Source organism: Oncorhynchus keta, chromosome 36 (assembly GCF_023373465.1).
Source record: "Oncorhynchus keta strain PuntledgeMale-10-30-2019 chromosome 36, Oket_V2, whole genome shotgun sequence".
Taxonomy (NCBI): Eukaryota; Metazoa; Chordata; class Actinopteri; order Salmoniformes; family Salmonidae; genus Oncorhynchus; species Oncorhynchus keta.
Window position 1 is genome coordinate 11,226,863 of NC_068456.1, and position 25,444 is coordinate 11,252,306.

General features: G+C 42.2%; 1 protein-coding gene across 1 annotated transcript in view; it reads right to left on the minus strand.

Moving 5' to 3' along the window:
- The window catches only part of LOC118369906 (melanopsin-A-like), a 49,004-nt gene that overhangs the window by 19,531 nt on the left and 4,029 nt on the right, over positions 1–25,444 (minus strand). The gene's annotated exons all lie outside the window — the stretch shown is intronic.

Sequence of the window (25,444 nt, forward strand, 5' to 3'; positions counted from 1 at the left end):
CAATAATACGATAGGTGCACTTGATTCAGCTGCCCTGCATGCCGGGTAGGTGAAGTGTTCCCATTTTGAACCATTTATATAATAATAATATAATAATATATGCCATTTAGCTGACGCTTTTATCCAAAGCGACTTACAGTCATGTGTGCATACATTCGACGTATGGGTGGTCCCGGGAACCGAACCCACTACCCTGGCGTTACAAGCGCCATGCTCTACCAACTGAGCCACAGAAGGACCATTTAATTTGTCTAAAGATACAAACTCCTCCTATTGGCAGGCCCAGAGAGCTAAATCAGGTTCACCTGTAGGCACATTGCTGGCCAATCAGATAGGTGGATACCACTGGCCAATCGGATAGCTTAGATCACTGTCTTCAGCAGCTTCCACGAGCCCACAGCAAAGTTGTTACTGACTGTAGAGCATGCTAACCAGGGCCGGCCCCAGGCATAAGCAACATAAGCGGTTGCTTAGGGCCCCCAGCCACTAAGGGGCCTCCAATGATTGGAGATGATTGTGGACTACAGAAAAAGGAGGACCGAGCACGCCACCATTCTCATCGACGGGGCTGTAAGGGAGCAGGTTGAGAGCGTCAACTTCCTTAGTGTCCACATCCCCAACAAACTAACATGATCCAAGCACACCAAGACAGTCATGAAGAGGGCACAACAAAACCTAGTCCTCCTCATGAGAGTGAAAAGATTTGTCATGGGTCCTCAGATCCTCAAAAGGTTCTACAGCTGCACCATCGAGAGCATCCTGACGGGTCCATCACTGCCTGGTATGGCAACTGCTCGGCCTCCGACGGCAAGGCACTACAGAGGGTAGTGCGTACAGCCGACTACATCACTGGGGCCAAGCTTCCTGCCATACAGGACCTCTATACCAGGCGGTGTCAGAGGAAGGCCTTAAAAATTGTCATAGATTCCAGCCACCTGAGTCATAGACTGTTCTCTCTGCTGTACCGGAGCGCCAAGTCTAGGTCCAAGAGGCTTCTAAACAGCTTCTACCCCCAAGCCATAAGACTCCTGAACATCTAATCAAATGGCTACCCAGACTATTTGCATTGCCCCCCCCCTCTTTTACACTGCTGTTACTCTGTTATTATCTATTCATAGTCACTTTAATAACTCTAACTCATGTAGGCCTACATATTACCTCAATTACCTTGACTCTGTACCTGCACTCACTATTGTTATTTTACTGCTGCTCTTTAATTATGTGTTGCTTTTATTTCTTATTCTTATTTTATTTATGCTTTTTTTTTACTGCATTGTTGGTTAGCGTTTGTAAGTAGCATTTCACTGTAAGGTCTACCTACACCTGTTGTATATCGGCGCGTGTGACAAATACAATTTGATTTGATACATTGTAGGCGCACTTGATCTCTCGCATCCAGCAGAGAATTGTTTCTAGCTCCAACAGTGCATAATACCTAACAATACAAAACAATACACACAAATCCCCCAAATTAAGAGAATGAGCAATGTCAGAGTCAAGAATATAAATATATATATGTACAGTATTTTAGTGGTGTGCGGGTCAGCCGTTTGTTCACCCGCCCCAGCCCGCAATTGCTAATAACCCATCCGCCTCCACCCAACCCTAATCCGAAAACATAGAAAATGCACCGTCGGATATGCACAGTGATTTGTTTGACAGGGGTTGGAGGATCTTTATTTGGTCTGATTTAGATATGGTTCTGCTTTTAATTTTCGACATTTTGGCTATTTGTTACTCAGCTTGTCTATAATTAGATACATGTAGTTTCTCTTTTGTCATTATATGTTGCCCTAGAAGAGTACAAATAAACCCTTTCTCCACAGAATAATGTAATGGATCGATCAAATTAATCCTTCAATCTAGTTGAAATAGGTAAAATATACTCTGTCATCTTTCACCGAGCAAAGACGTTTAGGGACTGGGGAGAAAATACAATTGTTGTAAGGAAAAAGAAAGCTGTGAAAATTACCCAAAGTGTTTCGGATAAGATTTCAGTTCGACTTCGACGCATATGTTATGTGGTTAAAATACTATCAGCTTTCATGATGAAGACAACACCTCTACAGATGGTATCTAACTGAGCATGGCATTCTCTTAAGATGCAGAAATAAATCAATCATATTTCTCCACTCCTGTGGAGTCCAAATGCCTACATTTGGTATATAATTTTATTGCAAGAAATGCCTTATTCTGCAGGAGTTATTATTAAGACTATATGAGAGATTATAGACCTACAGTCCAATTTCCGTTTATCCCGTCTAAACAGTAGGCTACAGTTCCCTTGACATGCCACAGGTATATTTTGAATTCCCGTCTTGTGACTGTCAAATTTGTATAGCGCCTCATTATCATCAAACATAACATAGCTGGCACTGCTATCATCCTCTTACCACTTCACCAAATCTTTTCCAAACATTACTTTTCAGCCCCTCCCTTATCATTATTTCCAATTCTCCTTTCACAGCTTTTGTTTATGGAAATACACGTTGAAAATGCCCTTTTTGCCTCCATGTATTGACATGAACTTTTTCTGCCCATTCCCAAAAGCATTATTTGTCGATTGGCTGTGTAGGCTATTTGGCACCTGTACAGTTACATCTTGAAGCTTAGGCTCATGCACAAATACCAGATAGCCTAATATAATGAAAGAAAAAAAACAAATTGTAGCCTATATAATTTCCACAAGAATTATAAATGTATGGATTTTTTTAAGTTATTGTTTCTATTGTACCACTCACCCGCCCCTCAGCCACACAATATTTCATGACCCTAGACCTGTCTGCCGGGTGGATATAACCGCGGGGACTGCGGGTCATGAGTCAACCCGCGAATTACTAATATATATACAGTACCAGTCAAAAGTTTGGACACACCTACTCATTCAAGGGTTTTTCTTTATTTTTTTACTATTTTCTACATTTTAGAATAATAATGAAGACATCGAAACTATGAAATAACACATATAGAATGATGTAGTAACCAGAAAAGTGTTAAACAAATCAAAATATATTCTATATTTGAGATTCTTCAAAGTAGCCACCCGTTGCCTTGATGACAGCTTTGCACACTCTTGTCATTCTCTCAACCAGCTTCATAAGGTAGTCACCTGGAATGCATTTCAATTAACAGGTGTGCCTTATTATACGTTAATTTGTGGAATTTCTGTCCTACTTAATGTGTTTGAGCCAATCAGTAGTGGAAAGGGTGGTATACAGAAGATAGCCCTATTTGGTAAAAGGCCAAGTCCATATTATGGCAAGAACAGCTCAAATAAGCATTACTTTAAGACATGAAGTTCAGTCATCCAAAAATCAAGAACTTTGGAAATTTCTTCAAGTGCAGTCGGAAAAACTATCAAGCACTATGATGAAACTGTCTCTCATGAGGACCACCACAGCAAAGGAAGACCCAGAGTTACCTTTGCTGCAGAGGATAAGTTCACTAGAGTTACCAGCCTCAGAAATTGCAGCCCAAATAAATGCTACAGAGTTCATGTAACAGACACATCTCAACCTCAACTGCGTGATTAGACTTGTGGAAATCTGTCCTTTGGTCTGATGAGTCCAAATTTGAGGTTTTTGGTTCCAACCGCAGTGTCTTTATGAGACGCAGAGTTGATAAACGGATGCTCTCTGCATGTGTGGTTCCCACGTGAAGCATGAAGGAGAAGGAGGTGTGTCGTGGCTGAATCAGAATTAGTTAGGTAACATAGATAAATAAAGATGTTTTATCTTATTTTTGGACCATAATATAACTCTGACTTGTGTGTGGTTTGCTCTCTCAATGTTTAGTAATACAGGAAATTACCACGACAGGTGTGATGGTGTGGGGGTGCTTTGCTGGTGACACGGTCTGTGATTTATTTAGAATTGAAGGCTTAACCAGCATGGCTACCACAGTATTCTGCAGCGATACGCCATCCCACCTGGTTTGCACTTAGTGGGACTATCATTTGTTTTTCAACAGGTTAATGACCCAACACACCTCCAGGCTGTGTAAAGGCTATTTGACCAAGAAGGAGAGTGATGGAGTGCTGCATCAGATGACCTGGCCTCCACAATCACCTGACCTCAACCCAATTGAGATGGTTTGGGATGAGTTGGACCGCAGAGTGAAGGAAAAGCAGCCAACAAGTGCTCAGCATATGTGGGATGTCTTTCAAGGCTGTTGGAAAAGCATTCCAGGTAAAGCTGGGTGAGAGCATGCAAATAGTGTCATCAAGGAAAAAGGGTGGCTACTTTGAAGAATATACAATATATTTGGTTACAACATGATTCCATATATGTTATTTCATAGTTTATGTCTTCACTATTATTCTACAATATAGAAAATTGTAAAAAATAAAGAAAACCCCTTGAAATGAGTGTGTGTCCAAACTTTTGAATGGTACTGTATATACACACTATATATACAATAGTATTTTGACACCCCTTCAAATTTGTGTATTTGGCTATTTCACCCACACCCGTTGCTGAGAGGTGAATACAATTGAGCACACAGCCATGCAATCTCCGTAGACAAACATTGTCAGTAGAATGGTCTTACTGACGAGCTCAGTGACTTTCAACGTGGCACTGTCATAGGATGCCACGAAGTGGTGGGTCACACAAGCTCACAGAACAGGACTGCCGAGTGCTAAAGCTTGTAGTGAGTAAAAATCTTTGTCCTCAGTTGTAACACTCACTATCGAGTTCCAAACTGCCTCTGGAAGCAACGTCCGCACAAGAACTGTTCGTTGGGAGCTTCATGAAATGGGTTTCTATGGTGAAGCAGCTGCACACAAGCCTAAGATCATCATGTGCAATGCCAAGCATCTGGAGCAGTGGAAACACGTTCTCTGGAGTGATGAATCACGCTTCACCATCTGGCAGTCCGATGGACGATTCTGGGTTCGGCGGATTCAAAGAGAATACTACCTTCCCCAATGCATAGTGCCAACTTTAAGGTTTGGTGGAGGAGGAATAATGGTCTGAGGCTGTTTTTTATGGTTTGGCCTAGGCTCCTTAGCTCCAGTGAAGGTAAATCTTAACGCTACAGCATACAATGACATTCTAGACAATTGTGTGCTTCCAACTTTGTGGCAACAGTTTGGGCAAGGACCTTCCTGCTTCAGCATGACAATTCCCCGTGCACAAAGCAAGGTCCATATAGAAATGGTTTCTCGAGATCGGTGTGGAAGAACTTGACTGGCCTGCACAGAGCCCTAACCTCAACCCCATCGAACACCTTTGGGATGAATTGGAATGCTGACTGCGAGCCAGGCCGAATCAACCAACATGAGTGCCCGACCTCACTAATGCTCTTGTGGCTGAATGGAAGCAAGTCCCTGCAGCAATGTTCCAACATCTAGTGGAAAGCCTTCCCAGAAGAGTGGAGGCTGTTACAGTTTAGCAGCAACAGGGGACCAACTCCATGTTAATGCCATGATTTGGAATAAGATGTCCGACGAGCACGTGTCCACATACTTTTGGTCATGTAGTGTCAGTATTCCTCTTGTCCAGATGGGATAGGGCAGTGTGCAGTGCGATGGCGATTGCATCATCCGTGGATCTGCTCGGGTGGTATGCAAATTGTAGTGGGTGTTGGTTAAGGTGAAGGTGACATGATCCTTAAATAGCCTCTCAAACCACTTTATGGTGACAGAAGTGAGTGCTACGAGGCAATAGTCATTTAGTTCAGTTACTTCAGTTACCTTCGTCCGGCTTGCATTTTGACTCTGAAAGTAATCTCGACTAGGAAAATGTTGGTGAGGACTGTTCTAGTCTATATGCAATGCCTTTGGAAAGTATTCGGACTCCACGACTTTTCCCACATTTTGTTATGTCACAGCCTTATTCTAAAGTGGATTAAATTAAACAACGTCCTGAGAAATCTACACACAATACCCAATAATGACAAAGTGAATAAAGGTTTTTAGAAATGTTTGCAAATGTACTAAAATCAAAAAACAGAAATATCTTATTTACATAAGTATTCAGACCCATTGCTATGAAACTCGAAATTTAGTTCAGGCGCATCCTGTTTCCATTGATCATTCTTGAGACATTTCAAAAATTTGAGTCCACCGGTAAATTCAATTGATTGGACATGATTTGGAAAGGCACACACCTGTCTATATAAGGTCCCACAGTTGACAGTGCATGTCAGAGCAATAACCAAGCCATTTTTCCGTAGAGCTCTGAGACAGGATTGTGCTGAGGCACAGATCTGGGGAAGGGTACCAAAACATTTCTGCAGCATTGAAGGTCCCCAAGAACACACTGGCCTCCATCATTCTTAAATGGAAAAAGTTTGGAACCACCAAGACTCTTCCTAGAGCTGCCCGCCCGGCCAAACTGAGCAATCGGGAAGGGAGGGCCTTTGTCAGGGAGGTGACCAAGAACCCCATGGTTACTCTGACAGAGCTACTAGAGTTCCTCTGTGCAGATAAGAGAACCTTCCAGAAGGACAACCATCTCTGTAGCACTTCCCCAATCAGGCCTTCGTGGTAGAGTAGCCAGACGGAAGCTACTCCTCAGTAAAAGGCACATGACAGCCCACTTGGAGTTTGCCAAAAGGCACCTAAAGACTCTCAGACCATAAGCAACAAGATTCTCTGGTCTGATGAAACCAAGATTGAACTCTTTGGCCTGAATGCCTAGCGTCACGTCTGGAGGAAACCTGGCACCATCCCTATGGTGAAGCATGGTGGTGGCAGCATCATGCTGTGGGGATGATTTTCAGTGGCAGGGACTGGGAGGCTAGTAAGAATAGAGGCAAAGATGAACAGAGCAGAGTACAGAAAGATCCTTAAAGAAAACCTGCTCCAGAGCGTTCAGCACCTCAGACTGGGGCGAAGGTACACCTTCCAACAGGACAACGACCCTAAGTACACAGCCAAGACAACGCAGGAGTGGCTTTGGGACAAGTCTCTGAATGTCCTTGAGTGGCCCAGCCAGAGCCCGGACCTGAACCCGATCAAACATCTCTGGAGAGACCTGAAAATAGCTGTGCAGCAACACTCCCATCCAACCTGACAGAGCTAGATGGGATCTGCAGGAAGAAGGGGAGAAACTCCCAAGATACCAGGCTCGTAGCGTCATAACCAAGAAGACTCAATGCTGTAGTCGCTATTAAAGGTGCTTCAACAATGTACTGAGTAAAGCGTCTGAATACTTATGCTATTTCAGTTTTGATTTTTTATACATTTTGAAAAATGTCTAAAAAACTGTTTTTGCTTTGTCATTATGGGGTTTTGCGTTCAGATTGATGAGGGGAATTATTTAAAAAATGAATTATAGAATAAGGCTGTAACGTAACAAAATATGGAAAATGTCGAAGGGTCTGAATACTTTGTATGTCTGGGATAGTTTGGTGCTTCTCCAGGGAACTAAAAACTTTCAAAGAGAGCAATGGGTTCCACGTCCAACTCTCTGGGCCAATGTTAAGATGAAGATCTCAACTTTTATGGCAGTCAATCTTATTCTGTCACTATCACACCATCTATTTGATCCATTGATACCTTGGAGAAGTCCACCGGAATGATTTTACCTGGAGTGATTACTATGGGGTATTAAGACTTTCTTTTCCCCCATTATGACCATGGTATTGGATGAGACGTGGGCCGCCAATCAGATACTTAAATAACGATCCAATTGCACAACTTCAGACATATCAGAAACCTCTATATAAAAGGGAAATATTTGGAACAATACACATCTGGCAACCACTTTATTTCTCTATTTCCTTTTATTTCATTTAGTTGGGACAGTTTCCATCATTCATATTATTCTATGTGATTAGATGACTCTTTATGATATAAACTTTGTCTCTGGCTGCACATTTGTTTGAAATATTTTTTCTATAGAAGACACCCTGATTCAACAAAAATGTGTTTGGGTCGGCCATGAGGTTAAATCAATGTAGGTAGTAGTCCGAATATTATCAAAAGGCGCTGGATCACAAGAGTGGATGAACAAAAAAGGTCATGATCTTAAAAGCTTTGCCCTTTCAATTAACAAATAAGCAGTGAATCATCAAGCTTGAAAAAAAACATTGAAGATAATACCCAACGTGTTTTTTGAAAAGGCGACTGTTTCTTTCTGAGCTATACATTTTTTTTTAAATCTCTCTGCCCATATTTTGGTATGATATGCAGGTCAGCTATTAGACCATTAGGTACCAATACACAGCACAATACAATCTGGTGCTACTGGGTTGCAAAGAGATCAGAGCACTGGTCATTATCCCCAAAACAGGGCTGGCTTTTCCGAACAGAAAGTGTACAGCATTCAAATGAGCATATCGATTGGGAATTGTTCAAAGGATCGCAGTGAAAATCTCAAAATATTTTTTTACATTCTGGCTGATGAACATGGATCAGATATGACATGTGCTACTACAGTACATCCATGACTTTCTAAAGTATTGGGACAGTGACAATGTTTTGGTTGTTTTGGCTCTGTACTCCAGCACTTTAGATTTGAAATGATACAATGACTGATGTTAAAGTGCAACGGTCAGCTTTAATTTGAGGGTATTTTTGTCCATATTGGGAGAACCGTTTCGAAACACTTTAGGTGACAAAAGGTATTGGGACAAATTCACTTATGTATATTAAAGTAGTAAAATGTTAAGTATTTGGTCCCATATTTAAAGCAGACAATGACTATATCAAACTCTTTTATTGAAAATCAAAATAGAATATGTTTAACACGTCTTCATTAATAATGTGGATGCTACCATAATTACGAATAATCCTGAACTAATCGTGAAGAAAGTTACAGAGGCATACTGTACATACTGAGCTCACTCTATAGCCCAGGAGAGGGACTTCTGACATAGTGACACTAAAGACCAACTGAGATCTGGATGACTGACTACTGAGAGTTCCTTCCTGACACCATGTTGTTGAGATGTATAATTTCTGAATAGGTTTGCTTATTAAAAAGCAAATGATAATGCCATAGAGATCCTCAGGGGCTCTTTTCCCTGGTCTCTCTCTCTGAGAGTCGTCTCTGTCTGATGGCAGATGCAGTGCTTGTTCATTAGTGAGGCTACACTGTCGCCTCACTCGCTTTTTGTGGTGTGTGTGCGTGTGTGTGCCTGCGCGTGTTTGTGTGTGTACTTGTGTTTGTGCATGCTGTGTGTGTGCGTGCTAAAAGGCAGTCAACCCTCTCTTTGGGAGCGACAGATTGCACCATCATTACTGTACCTCGAGATATACTAAATACATCAGGGTATACAGTATTTGGGTCATTGTCTCTCCACAGTTTAATCAATTCTAACGCAACATCAATTACATCATGGACTTAATCATTCCTGTTTCATCCTTTATCGCGCTTTTACAGTCTAATTGTCAGATCTAAGATAACATTATGTCTCTTTCTGTCTGCTTGTGGAGGATATAATTGTGCTCGTATGATCTCTCGCCATAATAATAATCCCCGAGGGGATTAATGATACTCATCTCTAATTGAACCAAACCAGTTCTGACTCTAATGCTACATTCAAAACTTGCTAATGCCAACAAAATCTGAATACCATTTGCATTAATTGATAGCTTTAAAGCTACTGAAGTCCTGCCATCTTGGCACATTAGCTTAATTAATTTAATTCGGCATTAATTAGGAGCAGGGATAGTTCAGGTCTCCCTCTTTAGAACAGTAACTACAAGGTGTCGCTATCAGAGCCAGCGATCAGTGGCGTGGTGGGTGGTAATAAGTGAGAGAGGCATGTGAGAGTCAGTGGGAGACTGTGTTTTCAAGGCCACCAGACAGGAAACAGAGTGTTGAATAACTGTTCAATCTGCCCTCTACTCCTCTTCCTCCAACTGTGAATTCCAATGTTCTTCTGAAGATGGAAGGAATTTAAATAAACTCCAGACCTGATGTCACAGGAAGGACTGCATTGTTGGAGCTAGAAAGCAGGTTGCTACACATGCAATAACGTTGGCTAAACAAGTAAATGTGACCAATACAATTTGATTTGACAAATATGAGCTCATATGAATTCATGTATGAAGCTGACATCCAAAATGAGCAATATCCTTACTGTCTGAGGACATACTACAGTAGTCAGCTAAAAATCATGTGGGAGGTATGACAACAATTCTGCCGTAGCGTCACTATTTCAGTTATCTGTGGACACTATTTCCTGGCCCTCTCCCTGGCCTGTGAGATTGGGATTGTGACGCTCTATTAAGAGATAAAGCCGTGTTGGCCAGTCATGCTAACAGTACGCTAGTCGTCCAACTCACTTATCTGAAACATTCCTACCCCTTTTGGAAGAGCCTGTGGTTGATATTTGCAGCATATTGTTGTCCTTCTGGGGTGCATTTTTTCCCCACAACGCTTCAATGAGGCGAGTGAAAAGGAACACAGTGATCAATCCATACAGTACATACCCTCCCATCGGCACCCGGGCATGTATTGTTGAGGCTAAATCTCTTGCTAATTAGAAAAGGAGAGAATAACAAAAATAAATAGCAATATCATATCACGCTGCTCTAATATTCCCTTCGCACACTGAGGATTTCAGGCAAATGAGTTTGCACATTCTTAAGACGCTAGGGGACACTTCATTTGATACAACTAAGCTGGGTTGAGATCAGTTACAGAGCACATATGATACGTGGGCAGAGAGCTAACATCAGAGGGTTGACAGAGTCTGCTGAGATAGGGAAATTGATGAAATTGTTTTTTTCCCCTCATCAATCTACACACAATATCTCATAATGACAAAGCAAAAACAGGTTTATGTATTATGTATAAAATAAAAAAAATGGAAACATCACATTTACATAAATATTCAGACCCTTTACTCAGTACTTTGTTGAAACACCTTTGGCAGTGATTACAGCCTCGAGTCATATTGGGTATGACGCTACAAGCTTGGCACACCTTTATTTGGGGAGTTTCTCCCATTCTTCTCTGCAGATTCTCTCAAGCTCTGTCAGGATGGATGAGGAGTGTCGCTGCACAGCTATTTTCAGGACTCTCCAGAGATGTTTGATCGGGTTCAAGTCCAGGCTCTGGCTGGGCCACTCAAGGAAATTCAGAGACTTGTCCCGAAGCCACTCCTGCATTGTCTTGGCTGTGTGCTTAGGGTCATTGTCCTGTTGGAGGGTGTACCTTCGCCCAAGTCTGAGGTCCTGAGCACCCTGGAGTAGGTTTTCATTAAGGATCTCTCTATACTTTGCTCCGTTCATCTTTCCCTCGATCCTGACTAGTCTCCCGGTTCCTGCCGCTGAGAATCATCACCACAGCATGATACTGCCACCCCCATGCCTCACCGTAGGGATGGTGCCAAGCGTGCTGCAAGCATGGCCACTCTACCATAAAGGCTTGATTGGTGGAATGCTGCAGATATGGTTGTCCTTCTGGAAGGTCCTCCCATCGCCACAGAGGACCTCTGGAGCTCTGTCAGAGTGACCATTGGGTTCTTGGTCACCTCCCTGACCAAGGCCCTTCTCCTCACTTCTGTCATTTAAGGATGGAGGCCACTGTTTCAATGCTGCCAGGAATCCAGCTTTGTTTTCTAGGAAGAGTCTTGGTGGTTCCACACTTTACACCTTGTCATTATGTGGTATGGCTTTGTTTTCGCTCTCACATGCACTGTTGTGTTTAGATTGATGCGAAGAAAACATATTTAATCAATTTTAGAATAAGGCTTTAACATAACAAAATGTGGAAAAAGTGGAGGGCTCTGAACTTTCCAAAAGCACTGTGTATGCTAACACACACAACCTTTCATGCTGAGAATGTACGGCACACAGACTGACAGGCTTATCATCTATTATAGGACGAGGATACTTTGTGGAAACAGTGTGTCTGTGGTTCTTCACAACCCATTTTCTCAAAGGACCCCCATGCTTCTGGAATCTGGATATTTGAATTGGAAAACCACCATTTGAAATGGTTATGGTGGGGTAGAAATAAGAATCTCAGTGAGTGAGAGCCTGACTTTGCTTGCCAGGATTATAGTATTACAGGGTACACATGGCTGGGGAGGAGACGACCACGACTCTAGTGAACGTTCCTTCCTGTTTTCTGAATTTCTCTCTCACTCTCCATGCCTAACTTTGAAGCATAACACAACGATTGGCGGTAAACTTGAGGAGCTTATTTTCGGAGTTTCTCTCATTTTCTCTCGATAATTCTGAAGGCCTCTGGCTGGGTTAGCTGGGTGTTTGGTTGTCTATCGTGTGTCTACAGCTCAGTGGGGGAGAATCGATTCTAACAGGCGACACGCTCATCCATCACCTGCATGTAAAGACAACGCCCCAGCGTCAGCCTTACTCATGTGCTGAACCCAGTCACAAGGCCTCCTCCGTGGGAAGATCTGTTGATATGGGGACTTAAGGCCGTTATTTGGAGCGCTCCTCATGTTATCACGGTCTTTCAAAGCATGGATTAAATACCACACAAGAACTTGGTATGGTTTTGCATCATGCTTAAATGAATTACTAAAAGCTTCAGCTGTGTCATTATAATACAGTCCTGTTCGACACAAGGTGACTAAGATGATTGGGATATGGCCTCCCAGAGGTTGGCATTACACTGGCTTAATTAAAGCTGGAATTGAATGGAAATACCAAAGCAGTCTGTAATTACTCTCAAATTCAAAAGCGAGAGCTATGTATGCAAGGACTGACCATCTATGATAACATAATTATAGTTTTAACCATGTTTTGAGGCAATGTTTGCCCTCAGAACAGCCTCGATTTGTCAGGGGCATGGACTCTACAAGGTGTCAAAAGCTTTCCACAGGGATGCTGACCCATTTTGACTCCAATGCTTTCCACGGTTGTGTCAATTTGGCTGGATGTCCTTTGGGTGGTGGACCATTCTTGATACACACGGGAAACTGTTGCGTGTGAAAACCCCAGCAGCGTTGCACAAACTGGTGCGCCTGACACCTACTACAATATCCCGTTCAAAGGCACTAAATCTTTTGTCACATACACAATCCATGTCTCAATTGTTTCAAGGCTTAAAAATATTTTTTGACCCTGTCTCCTCCTTTTCATCTACACTGATTGAAGTGGATTTAACAAGTGACTTCAATAAGAGGATCATAGACTGACACGGTGAAAGCTATGTCATGGAAAGAGTTATGTTTCTAAATGTTTGTACACTCAGTGTATGTCATTAATCAGTGGTGATTTTAGCATGTAAATCTTGGTTGGGCAAAACAAAAAAATTGCGGATGCATGCCAGCAAAGCCACATCACAACACTAAACAATACATGAATTGCACTATAACGGTGACAAACGGTGCCCACAAACTGTTAGGGCCTACATAAAACTGTCCCAACAGCAGAGTCCCAACACCTTACCACTGCTACACCTGGCTATCAGTGGCGTCTTGTCTGGCAGTGAAACAGTTCATTCAGCCTCATTTACTGCCTTTAAAAAACATAGCTGATGTGGCTGACTTGCTTAAACAAATGTGGTTTCTGCTGACAATTGATATGTACAATGACAATCGGATAAGAGGCAATCCGTAATTTCGATTAAGACATTAACTTGTGAGCAAGGACGGACGTAGTCAATATAACTATTTGAAATGTAGCCTACAGCGACAGAATTCAGAACATGGACCTTTCTTACAGTGTTCTCCCTGTACACCAAGTCAGAACCGTAGGATAAATAAAGGGGGCATATAAGCAGACAATGAAAGCCCTTAGAATATTTTATTATTACATTTCTCTAAAACAGGTTATAGGCTACATGTGCACCACCAAGTCAGAACACTAGGCAAATTGTATTATTAGGGTGAGGCACATGTGTAGTAAGCTGTTAGTAGCCCAACATGCATTTGTATTACTTTCTTAGCTACAGTATAGAGTACATATCTCCCTGGCATATTACATAATTTATGCAGCAGCATACAAAACATTTTTGGACTCACCTTGTCGTGCTCACTTTGTCATCAAAGTCTGTCATTCTCTGGATTTATGGTGCTTTCAAGACAACTGGGAACATGGTCGATTCATGAAAGCTCTAGAAAAGAGGCCCAATTTCCAGATGTACAATTTCGAATTGGATGACCGTTCAAAACTTATTTTCCCAGTCGTAGCTCATTCTTTTCCCTAGTTACTAGTTGTCTTGAACTCACTAGTCAGATTTTGCAGTTCAGAGTTAAGTTGTTTTGAGAGCGGCACAAATCATCCTTCATTGACATAATGGCCAATGTTGAATGTTTATAATTTTAAGATTGGAAAGGACACCATTAATCCTAAACGTGGGACCACACAGCCACTCCACTGAATAGTAGGCTAGTGATTGATTTGCAGTGCTTGCAGTTAGCCACTGATTCCTTCCAAACCACTCATTGTTAAATTTGCGATTTCCAACTTGTGTAATGTTTGTCTAATGGCCGTTGAGCACCGATAGATTTTTTCTACAATTTCTTCATTATTTCTCTTCATATGTGAAGGATTAAAAGGGATGACAATGATTAAAAAGAATTTGCCAGTAGATTGTCAACTTGGTTTATGATGGCTGCTAACTAAGATTTTGAAAGTATGATGTTGACATGATCAGTCCAATCAAAGCTACTATCGATATAACGTGATTTGACGTAATGTTATCTGTGACCAATGACCTTGAGCCTTCTTGGATGGGCACTTCTAATGTAACTCTATGTCAGCACCCAAGGGGCTGGAATTTTTTAGCTCTACCCTTAGACTTGTCATCTCCCCTTGATTACTGCCAATCATGTGGCGCTCTGTATTTTCTGGGCTCCCCATCACCTGTGCCATTAAACACCTGCAACTCATCCAGAAAAGAGACCATGTTTGTAGCCCTCAATGGTGTTCATTTTTACCTTCCCTGATATGTTCTCAATGCCAAAATAACACAAAACCAACATTTTAGCTAAAAATCCGCTCTCTCCACTGGCTTCCAGTTCAAGGCTTTTTTAACCCCATCCCCCAATTTCGCTACAAGACCATGGTGCTTGCCTACGGAGCTGTGAGGGGAACGGCACCTCTGGTGGCTCAGCAGGCTCTGATCAGGCCCTACACTGCCAAACAAGGGCACTGGTTCATCCACCTCTGGCCTTTTATGACTCAACCTCCCTACCACTGAGGAAGTGGATTCAGTTTTTTTTAAATTCAGCCCAGTCAAAACTGTTCTCGCTGCCACTAACCCCCAATGGTGGAACAAATCTCCCTGGCTACGATGCCAGGACAGCGGAAAAATCAATCACCACCTTCCGGGGATACCTGAAACCCCAGTCTCTTAAATACAATATTTAATATACATGTCATGTCTTTTTAGGGTAAATCATCAACCTCCTGCATTCCCCCCTAAAATAAAGATTTAGATGCACTATTGTAAAGTGGCTGTTCCACTGGAAAAAATAATTTGTATGCACTTCCCTAAGTTTGTAAGTTTGCTCTGGATAAGAGCGTCTACAAAATGACTTAAATGTAATGTAAATGTAAATGTAAAATAATATGTATTGCCACTAGTGGCAAACAGTTCGCCATAGGTTTTTTTGAGGCATACAATTCTCTCGAGATTCTATTTGAATCTGTGGCAACAATATTTATTGCCAGTAGTGGCAAACAGTTTACCAGAAGCCGTTTCTGGTGATCATATGAGTTCAAAGACCAGTAACTGTTGAAGACCAGTCAGGGGAGAAGAAAAATCTGTTTGAAAATGGAAAACAAGTTGATGGATTGATTTTATTTGCCAGTTAAAAAAGAAAAAGATACTCACAGTGCATACATTTTTAAAACGTGACAAGGATATCACAAAAAAGTCAGAGACATTTATATTGTTGTCCCTAAATTCCATGGTGCAAAAACATTACAACATTACATAGATACAGATACACTACAGACAGTAGATGCAGAGATTAAACAATTGTTCTATTCCTTGATCATTAGCCAGCTTTTGACATTCTATTTAATATAAGTTATGGTTGGCATAGCTTTGAGTTGCTGTGGTAGTTTGTTCCACTCCACAGTGCTGGTATAAAAAGGTGTTCTTACCAGATAGACTCTTAAATTAATTTAAAACCGGCAATATCAGAGTCTCTGGCCCTGGTGTTGCATTGGTGAACATCTCTAATATTAGTGAAATTATTTGAAATGTACCTGGGGGATGAGTCTGTAAAAATTATGTGGACCAGACAGAGTTAATTAATATTACACTTTTTTCTACAGAGAGCCAGCCTAGCTGCTTAAAATGAGTAAGAGGGGGGAGTTTAAGTACAATTCTCACAGGCTTGTTTTGGCTGGCATGTAGCTTATTCTTTAGATGTTTGGGCCAGCTGGTGAACCATGATGTGCAGCCATAATCAAAGTGACACTGGACTAGCGCACCTGCCAGAGTCTTTAGGTGTCACTATCAAATTATTTTGAGGTCCGAGCTACTGTAGGAATTGCATTTTTTGGTTCTCTTTGTTAAAACTTTCAGGGCCAGTCTCACCAGTCAAGTACCTATCCAATTCATACCCAAGGTAGCTGACTGAATGACCCACTTCGACACTAAAACCAAGGGACCTTCCAAGTTTTACTCTGGAACCAGGACTGGATAAAGAAATCATAGGCCCCGCTTGTCTGAAGGAAGAACAGTACTCGCGCCAAAGCAGCATGTGTACATGCGGTGTCTGTGTGGAGTCTGGAGTCTGTAGGGCAACAGGCCTGCCTGCTCTGCTAGGAGAAGAGGGGGGAGGAGCAGACAGGCTGAGAACAGAGAGGAAATCAAGCAGTGGCAGCTGTACAGACTTCTCAAACACTGCAGAAAGCGAACACTATATGACACCCCGCGACCTTATTAATTCAGCCACTTGCTTAGATAACGCAAGTTTAACGCATAAATATGCGTTTTTCACACAGGGAAAAATTATAACCTAAATTGGACACACTTTAGGAGTCCTGCCTGTAAAAAAGAATAAGTCATTGGGAAGACGTTTTTAGGACATTCTTGGGATGTTGAGTCATGGTCCCCTGGAGGTTTTGTCTAGTTCCCGGTTTGTCCCGGGGACGTTCCAAGGACTTTTTATGGACGTTCTTGGGACATTGTGTCATGTTCCCGAGGTTTTTGTCTAGTTTCCGGGTTTGTCATGGGGAAGGTCTCAAATAAAACTGTGAAGGACCTCGGCGTTACTCTGGATACTCACAGTGCATACATTTTTAAAACGTGACAAGGATATCACAAAAAAGTCAGAGACATTTATATTGTTGTCCCTAAATTCCATGGTGCAAAAACATTACAACATTACATAGATACAGATACACTACAGACAGTAGATGCAGAGATTAAACAATTGTTCTATTCCTTGATCATTAGCCAGCTTTTGACCCTATTTTGACGAACATATCAAGACTGTTTCAAGGACAGCTTTTTTCCATATACGTAACATTGCAAAAATCAGAAACTTTGTACAAATATGAAGCATAAAAATTAATCCATGCTTTTGTCACTTCTAGGTTAGTCTAATGCAATGCTCTACTTTCCAGCTATCCGGAAAAATCACTAAATAAACGTCAGTTAGTGCTAAACACGGCTGCTAGAATCTTGACCAAAACCCAAAAATGTGATCATATTACTCCAGTGCTAGCCTCTCTACACTGGCTTCCTGTTAAGGCAAGGGATGATTTCAAGGTTTTACTGCTAACCTACAAAACATTACATGGGCTTGCTCCTACCCATCTTTCCGATTTCATCCTGCCATACATACATACCTACCCGTACGCTACGGTCACAAGATGCAGGCCTCCTTACTGTCCCTAGAATTTCTAAGCTGGTGTAACTGCGTCAGGTTTGTAGGCCTCCTTACTCGCACACACTTTTTCAGTTCTGCCCACAAATTTTCTATGGGATGGAGTTCAGGGCTTTGTGATGGCCACTCCAATACCTTGATTTTGTTGTCCTTAAGCCATTTTGACACAACTTTGGAAGTATGCTTGGGGTCATTGTCCATTTGGGAGACCCATTTGCGACCAAGCTTTAACTTCCTGACTGATGTCTTGAGATGTTGTTTCAATATATCCACATGATTTTCTTTCCTCATGATGCCATCTATTTTGTGAAGTGCACCAGTCCCTCCTGCAGCAAAGCATCGCCACAACATGATGCTGCCACCCCCGTGCTTCACGGTTGGGATGGTGTTCTTCGGCTTGCAAGCCTCCCCCTTTTTCCTCCAAACATAATGATGGTCATTATGGCCAACAAGTTCTATTTTTGTTTCATCAGAGCAGAGGACATTTCTCCAAAAAGTATGATCTTTGTCCCCATGTGCAGATCCAAACCATAGTCTGGCTTTGTTATGGTGGTCTTGGAGCAGTGGCTTCTTCCTTGCTAAGCGGCCTTTCCGGTTATGTCGATATAGGACTCGTTTTACAGTGGATATAGATACTTTTGTACCGGTTTCCTCCAGCATCTTCACAAGATCCTTTGCTGTTGTTCTGGGATTGATTTGCACTTTTCGCACCAAAGTACCATATCTCTAGAAGACAGAACGAGTCTCCTTCCTGAGCGATATGATGGCTGCGTGGTCCCATGCGGTTTATACTTGCGTGCTATTGCTTGTACAGATGAACGTGGTACCTTCAGGTGTTTGACTTGTGGAGGTCTACAATTGTCTTTGAGGTCTTGGCTGATTTATTTTGATTTTCCCATGATGTCAAGCAAAGAGGCACTGAGTTTGAAGGTAGGCCTTGAAATACATCCACAGGTATCATTCCAATTGACTAAAATTATGTCAATTAACCTATTAGAAGCTTCTAAAGCCATGACATAATTTTCTGGAATTTTCCAAGCTGTTTGAAGGCACAGTCAACTTAGTGTATGTAAAATTCTGACCCACTGGAATTGTGATACAGTGAATAAAAAGTGAAAAAATCTGTCTAAACAATTGTTGGACAAATTACTTGCGTCATGCACAAAGTAGACTTGCCAAAACTATAGTTTGTTAACAAGAAATGTGTGGAGTGGTTGAAAACAAGTGTATGTAAACTTCCGACTTCAACTGTACATGCATATTGACGCCACACACACAAGTCAGCACTTCAAGGTAAAGTCTACATCTGTTGTTTTCAGCACAGGCCTTATACACGAGTCAGGAAGAAGAGACAACTAGTAGACAATTGTCTCTTAATGATGAAGTCCCCCGTCTAGATTGATTATCATAATTAGTTGATTAGTTTGAACACATTGAAACCATGTTTTTGATGAATTTGATACCATTCCACAAATTCCGCTCCAGCCATTACCATGAACCCGTCCTCCCCAATTAAGGAGCCACCAACCTGTGGTTTGAATCAATTATGTTGAGGTTCTCCAGGAACAGTTGGCCACACATTGCAAGGTAGATTTACGGTGCATTCAGAAAGTATTCAGACCCAATGACTTTTTCAACATTTTGTTACGTTACAGCCTTATTCTAAAATGGATTAAAAATAACTAGATTTCCTCAATCTACACACAATACCCCATAATGACAAAGCAAAAACAGGTTCAAATTATTTTGCAAATGTATTAAAAACACCTTATTTATATTAGAATTCAGACCCTTTGCTATGAGACTCGAAATTGAGCTCTGGTGCATCCTGTTTCCATTGATCATCCTTGAGATCTTTCTACAACTTGATTGGAGTCCACCTGTGGTAAATTCAATTGATTGGAAAGGCACACACCTGTCTATATAAAAGGTGCCACAGTTGACAGTGTATGTCAGAGCAAAAACCAAGCAGTGAGGTTGATGGTAAATCGAAGAATTTTGAAACTTGGGGGAGAAGGGTCTTGGTCAGGGAGGTGACCAAGAACCCAAGGTACACTCTGACAGTGCTCCAGAGTTCCTCTGTGGTAATGGGAGAAGCTTCCAGAAGGACAACTATCTTTGCAGCGCTCCACCAATCAGGTCTTTATGGTAGAATGGCCAGACGGAAGCCACTCCTCAGTAAACGGCACATGCCGGCACATGCCAAAAGGCACCTAATGGACTCTGATCATGAGAAGCAAGATACTCTGGTCTGATGAAACCAAGATTGAACACTTTGGACCAAATGCCAGGAGTTACGTATGGAGGAAACCTGGCACCATCCCTACGGTGAAGCACGGTGGTGGCAGCATCATGCTGTGGAGATGTTTTTCGGTGTCAATGACTGGGAGACTAGTCAGGATTGAGGGAAGGATAAAAGGAGCAAAGTTTCGAGAGATCCTTGATGAAAACCTGCTTCAGAGCACTCAGGACATCAGACTGGGGCTAAGCTTCACCTTTCAACAGGACAACGACCCTAAGCACACAGCAAAGACAATGCAGGAGTGGCTTCGGGACAAGTCTCTGAATGTCCTTGATTGGCCCAGCCAGAGCCCGGACTTAAACCCCCACAGACGATGCAATCGCAATCACACCGCACACTGCCCTAACCCATCTGAACAAGAGGAATACCCATGTAAGAATGCTGTTCATCGATTACAGCTCAGCATTTAACACCATAGTACCCTCCAAGCTCGTCATTAAGAGAGCACCCTGGGTCTCGACCCCGCCCTGTGAAACTGGGTCCTGGACTTTGACGGGCCTCCACCAGGGTGCGTTCTCAGCCCTCTCCGGTACTCCCTGTTCACCCATTACTGCGTGGCCATGCACACCTCCAACTCAATCAAGTTGCAGACGACACTACATTGGTAGACTTGATTACCAACAACGATGAGATGGCCTACAACCACCCGAGCCACTGCCTGTTCACCCCGCTATCATCCAGATGTGAGGTCAGTACAGGTGCATCAAAGCTGGGACCGAGAGACTGGTAAACAGCTTATATCTCAAGGCCTTCAGCCTATTAAAACAGCCATCACTAACATCGAGTCACTGCTGCCAACATACTGACTCAAATCTCTAGCCACTTTAATATTTATAAATTGGATGTAATAAATGTATCACTAGCCCCTTTCAAAAATGCCACTTTATATAATGTTTACATACCCTACATTACTCATCTCATATGTACAGTGAGGGAAAAAAGTATTTGATCCCCTGCTGATTTTGTGCGTTTGCCCACTGACAAAGAAATGATAAGTCTATCATTTTAATGGTAGGTTAATTTGAACAGTGAGAGACAGAACAACATGTCAAAAATGTTATAAATTGATTTTCATTTTAATGAGGGAAATAAGTATTTGACCCCCTCTCAATCAGAAAGATTTCTGGCTCCCAGGTGTCTTTTATACAGGTAACGAGCTGAGATTAGGAGCACACTCTTAAAGGGAGTGCTCCTAATCTCAGTTTGTTACCTGTGTCGTGTCTTTGGCTATGCCGGATTAAGTGATATGACATGCTATTCTATAAAATCCTTTCTCCGTAATTAATATTACCGGATTGAGCTAATCATGTAAATTTAATTACCTAGAGAGTCGGGGCACCGCTAAATAATATTTATAGAGCCATTATCTTCCGAATAAACTCTTAAAGACCTAGTAATATTTTACATCAATAGCAGTCAATATTAATAGTCACTTTAATTCGGTCTCAACCAAGAATTTACAACTTTTAGATATCTTCACAAACCCTGGCTAACAATTTGAATCAGCAAAAAAAATGGGGTTTAATTATTTATTTACTAAATACCTAACTAATCACACAGAATTACATATACACATAATTAATCATACCTTGATTACAAATTACGTCATAAAGGAAACGGTCCCTAGCGGACGGAACAGATATGACAGCTGGTTACACAAAAGAAAAAGGTCGGGAAGACTGAGGGACAAAGGGAGAAGCTGTGATATCGTAAATACAGTATTTTATGCATTTCAAATTACCGCACATTTGGAAAAGGAAAATGAAATAAATATTTACTCTGAGCTGCGCTTTGGTAGGTTGGTGGTAGATGGAAAGCCGTGTTGACAAACCAAGTCCTTTGAAGAATGTCTCTGGTGGTCAATTGGATACATTGTAGTAACATTGTTGTGTGATAGACGGGATACTCTGTTCTTTCCTAGCCCGCGTTTGCAGCTGCTGTTGCTAACTCAACGGCTAGTAGGTATCACTTCTGTAGTGAATAATAGTTTAAAGTTCATACCATTCACAACCAAAGCTCACGCTGGGGTTGGCTTAGTTCTGTAGTTAGTGTTAGTCCTTTTAACGCAGAGGCTGCAGACCTCACGTACTTGGAACAGGAGGTTATATTGTCGAAAAGGCTTTATATAGGAAGGGAGAGGAGGGCATGTTTGAAAAGTTTGTCACGTGTCTTTGGCCCATCCATTCACAGGGGCGGGCCACTGATTGAGCAGAGCCCTAACCTTATGAAAACCCAAATCTCTCATTTGGAAGCGAAAATTACATTTAATCTCTTCACCAATAGTGTTATATTCAAACATTTAAATTGAACAACAATTCCATGTGAATCCGATAACTACAATGTGCAGACTTTCCACTGTAGTATTTGCCATCTTATCATTGATGAGAATGTCTCAGATGACAACCGAACTGACATCATATTCATGAAGTACCACCGCATATGTTCAATTGGTCAGATTACCAGAATATAGTTCATTTCCCCCCACCTTCTGATGTTCCCAGAATCTCTGTTAACCAAGGGGTTTTCAAATGTCACATCAGTAGGGTAGAGAGAGGAAACAGTGGGGAAGAGGTAATTATGACTGTCATAAACCTACCCCCCCAGGCCAACGTCATGACACCTGTATAAAAGACCTGTCCACAGAAGCAATCAATCAGATTCCAAACTCTCCACCATGGCCAAGACCAAAGACCTCTCCAAGGATGTCAAGGACAAGATTGTAGACCTACACAAGGCTGGAATGGGCTACAAGACCATTGCCAAGCAGCTTGGTGAGAAGGTGACAACAGTTGGTGCGATTATTCACAAATGGAAGAAACACAAAAGAACTGTCAATCTCCCTCGGCCTGGGGCTCCATGCCAGGTCTCACCTCATGAAATTCCAATGATCATGAGAACGGTGAGGAATCAGCCCAGAACTACACGGGAGGATCTTGTCAATGATCTCAAGGCAGCTGGGACCATAGTTACCAAGAAAACAATTGGTAACACACTACGCCGTGAAGGACTGAAACCTGCAGTGCCCGCAAGGTCCCCCTGCTCAAGAAAGCACATATACATGCCCGTCTAAAGTTTGCCAATGAACATCTGAATGATTCAGAGGACAACTGGGTGAAAGTGTTGTGGTCAGATGAGACCAAAATGGAGCTCTTTGGCATCACCTCAACTCGCCGTGTTTGGAGGAGGAGGAGGAATGCTGCCTATGACCCCAAGAACACCATCCCCACCATCAAACATGGAGGTGGAAACATTATGCTTTTTGGGGGGTTTTTCTGCTAAGGGGACAGGACAACTTCACCGCATCAAAGGGACGATGGACGGGGCCATGTACCATCAAATCTTGGGTGAGAACCTCCTTCCCTCAGCCAGGGCATTGAAAATGGGTCGTGGATAGGTATTCCAGCATGACAATGACCCAAAACACACAGCCAAGGCAACAAAGGAGTGGCTCAAGAAAAGGCCCTGGAGTGGCCTAGCCAGTCTCCAGAACTTAATCCCATAGAAAATCTGTGGAGGGAGCTGAAGGTTCAAGTTGCCAAACGTCAGCCTCAAAACCTTAATGACTTGGAGAAGATATGCAAAGAGGAGTGGGACAAAATCCCTCCTGAGATGTGCAAATCTGGTGGCCAACTACAAGAAACGTCTGACCTCTGTGATTGCCAACAAGGGTTTTGCTAAATCATGTTTTGCAGAGGGTTCAAATACTAATTTCCCTCATTAAAATGCAAATCAATTTATAACATTTTTGACATGTGTTTTCTGGATTTTTTGGTTGTAATTCTGTCTCTCACTGTTCAAATAAACCTACCATTAAAATTATAGACGGATCATTTCTTAGTCAGTGGGCAAACTTACAAAATCAGCAGGGGATCAAATACTTTTTCCCCTCACTGTATATACTGTACTCTATACCATCTACTGCATCTTGCCTATGCCGTTCGGCCATCAATGTATTTATATGTACATATTCTTATTCATTACTTTAAAATTGTGTGTATAAGGTAGTTGTTGTGAAATTGTTAGATATTACTGCATGGTCGGAACTAGAAGCACAAGCATTTCGCTACACTCGCATTAACATCTGCTAACCATGTGTATGTGTATGAAATCCCGCTTGCCCTCCGACAAACCATCAAACAGGCAAAGAGTCAATACAGGATTAAGATTGAATCATGGGGCTCCGATGCTCGTTGGGTGTGGCAGGGCTTGCAAACTATTACTGACAACAAAGGGAAGCACAGCCACGAGCTGCCCAGTGACACAAGCCTACCAGACCCAGCTAAATTACTTCTATGGTCGCTCGAGGCAAGCAACACTGAAGCATGGATGAGAGCACCAGGGACTATGGATGACTGTGTGATCACGCTCTGTAGCCGATGTGAGTAAGACTTTTAAACAGGTCAACATTCACGAGGTCGCAGGGCCAGACGGATTACCAGGATGTATACTCCGAGCATGCACTGACCAACTGGCCCTGACAGAATCTGTAATACCAACATGTTTCAAGCAGACAACAATAGTCCCTGTGCCCAAAAACACCACGGTAACCTGCCTAAATGACTACCGACCCGTAGCACTCATGTCTATAGCCATGAAATGCTTTGAAAGGCTCATATCAACACCATTATCCCAGAAACCCTAGACCCACTCCAATTTGCATACCGCCCCAACATATCCACAGATGACGCAATCTCAATTGCACTCCACACTGCCCTTTCTCACCTGGACAAAAGGAACACCTACGTGAGAATGCTATTCATTGACTACAGCTCAGCATTCAACACCATAGTGCCCTCAAAGATCAGCACTACACTAAGGACCTTTGGACAAAACACATCCCTCTTTAAATTAATCCTGGACTTCCTGATGGGCCGCCCCAGGTGGTAAGGGTAGGTAACACCACATCTGCCACGCTGATCCTCAACACGTGGGCCCCTCATGGGTGTGTGCTCAGTCCCCTCCTGTACTCCTTGTTCACCCATGACTGCATGGCCAGGCACGACTCCAACACCATCATTAAGTTTGTCGAACACAACAGCGTTATGATCAAGGACAATGTCGAGACAGCCTATAGGGACGAGGTCAGAGACCTGGCAGTGTGGTGCCAGGACAACAACCTCTCCTCAACATGATCAAGACAAAGGAGATGATTGTGGACTATTTTCTTATTTTTCACTTCAGTTAATTTTAGTAAATACTTTAACACTTGTTTCTTAAAACTGCACTGTAAGGTCTACACATGTATTCAATGCACATGACAAATACAATTTGATTTAATTTGATATGGCATCATGTAGTAACCAAAAAAGTGTTAAACAAATCAAAATATATTTTATATTTGATATTGTTCAAAGTAGCCACACTTTGCCTTGATGACAGCTTTGCACACTCTTGGCATTCTCTCAATCAGCTTCATGA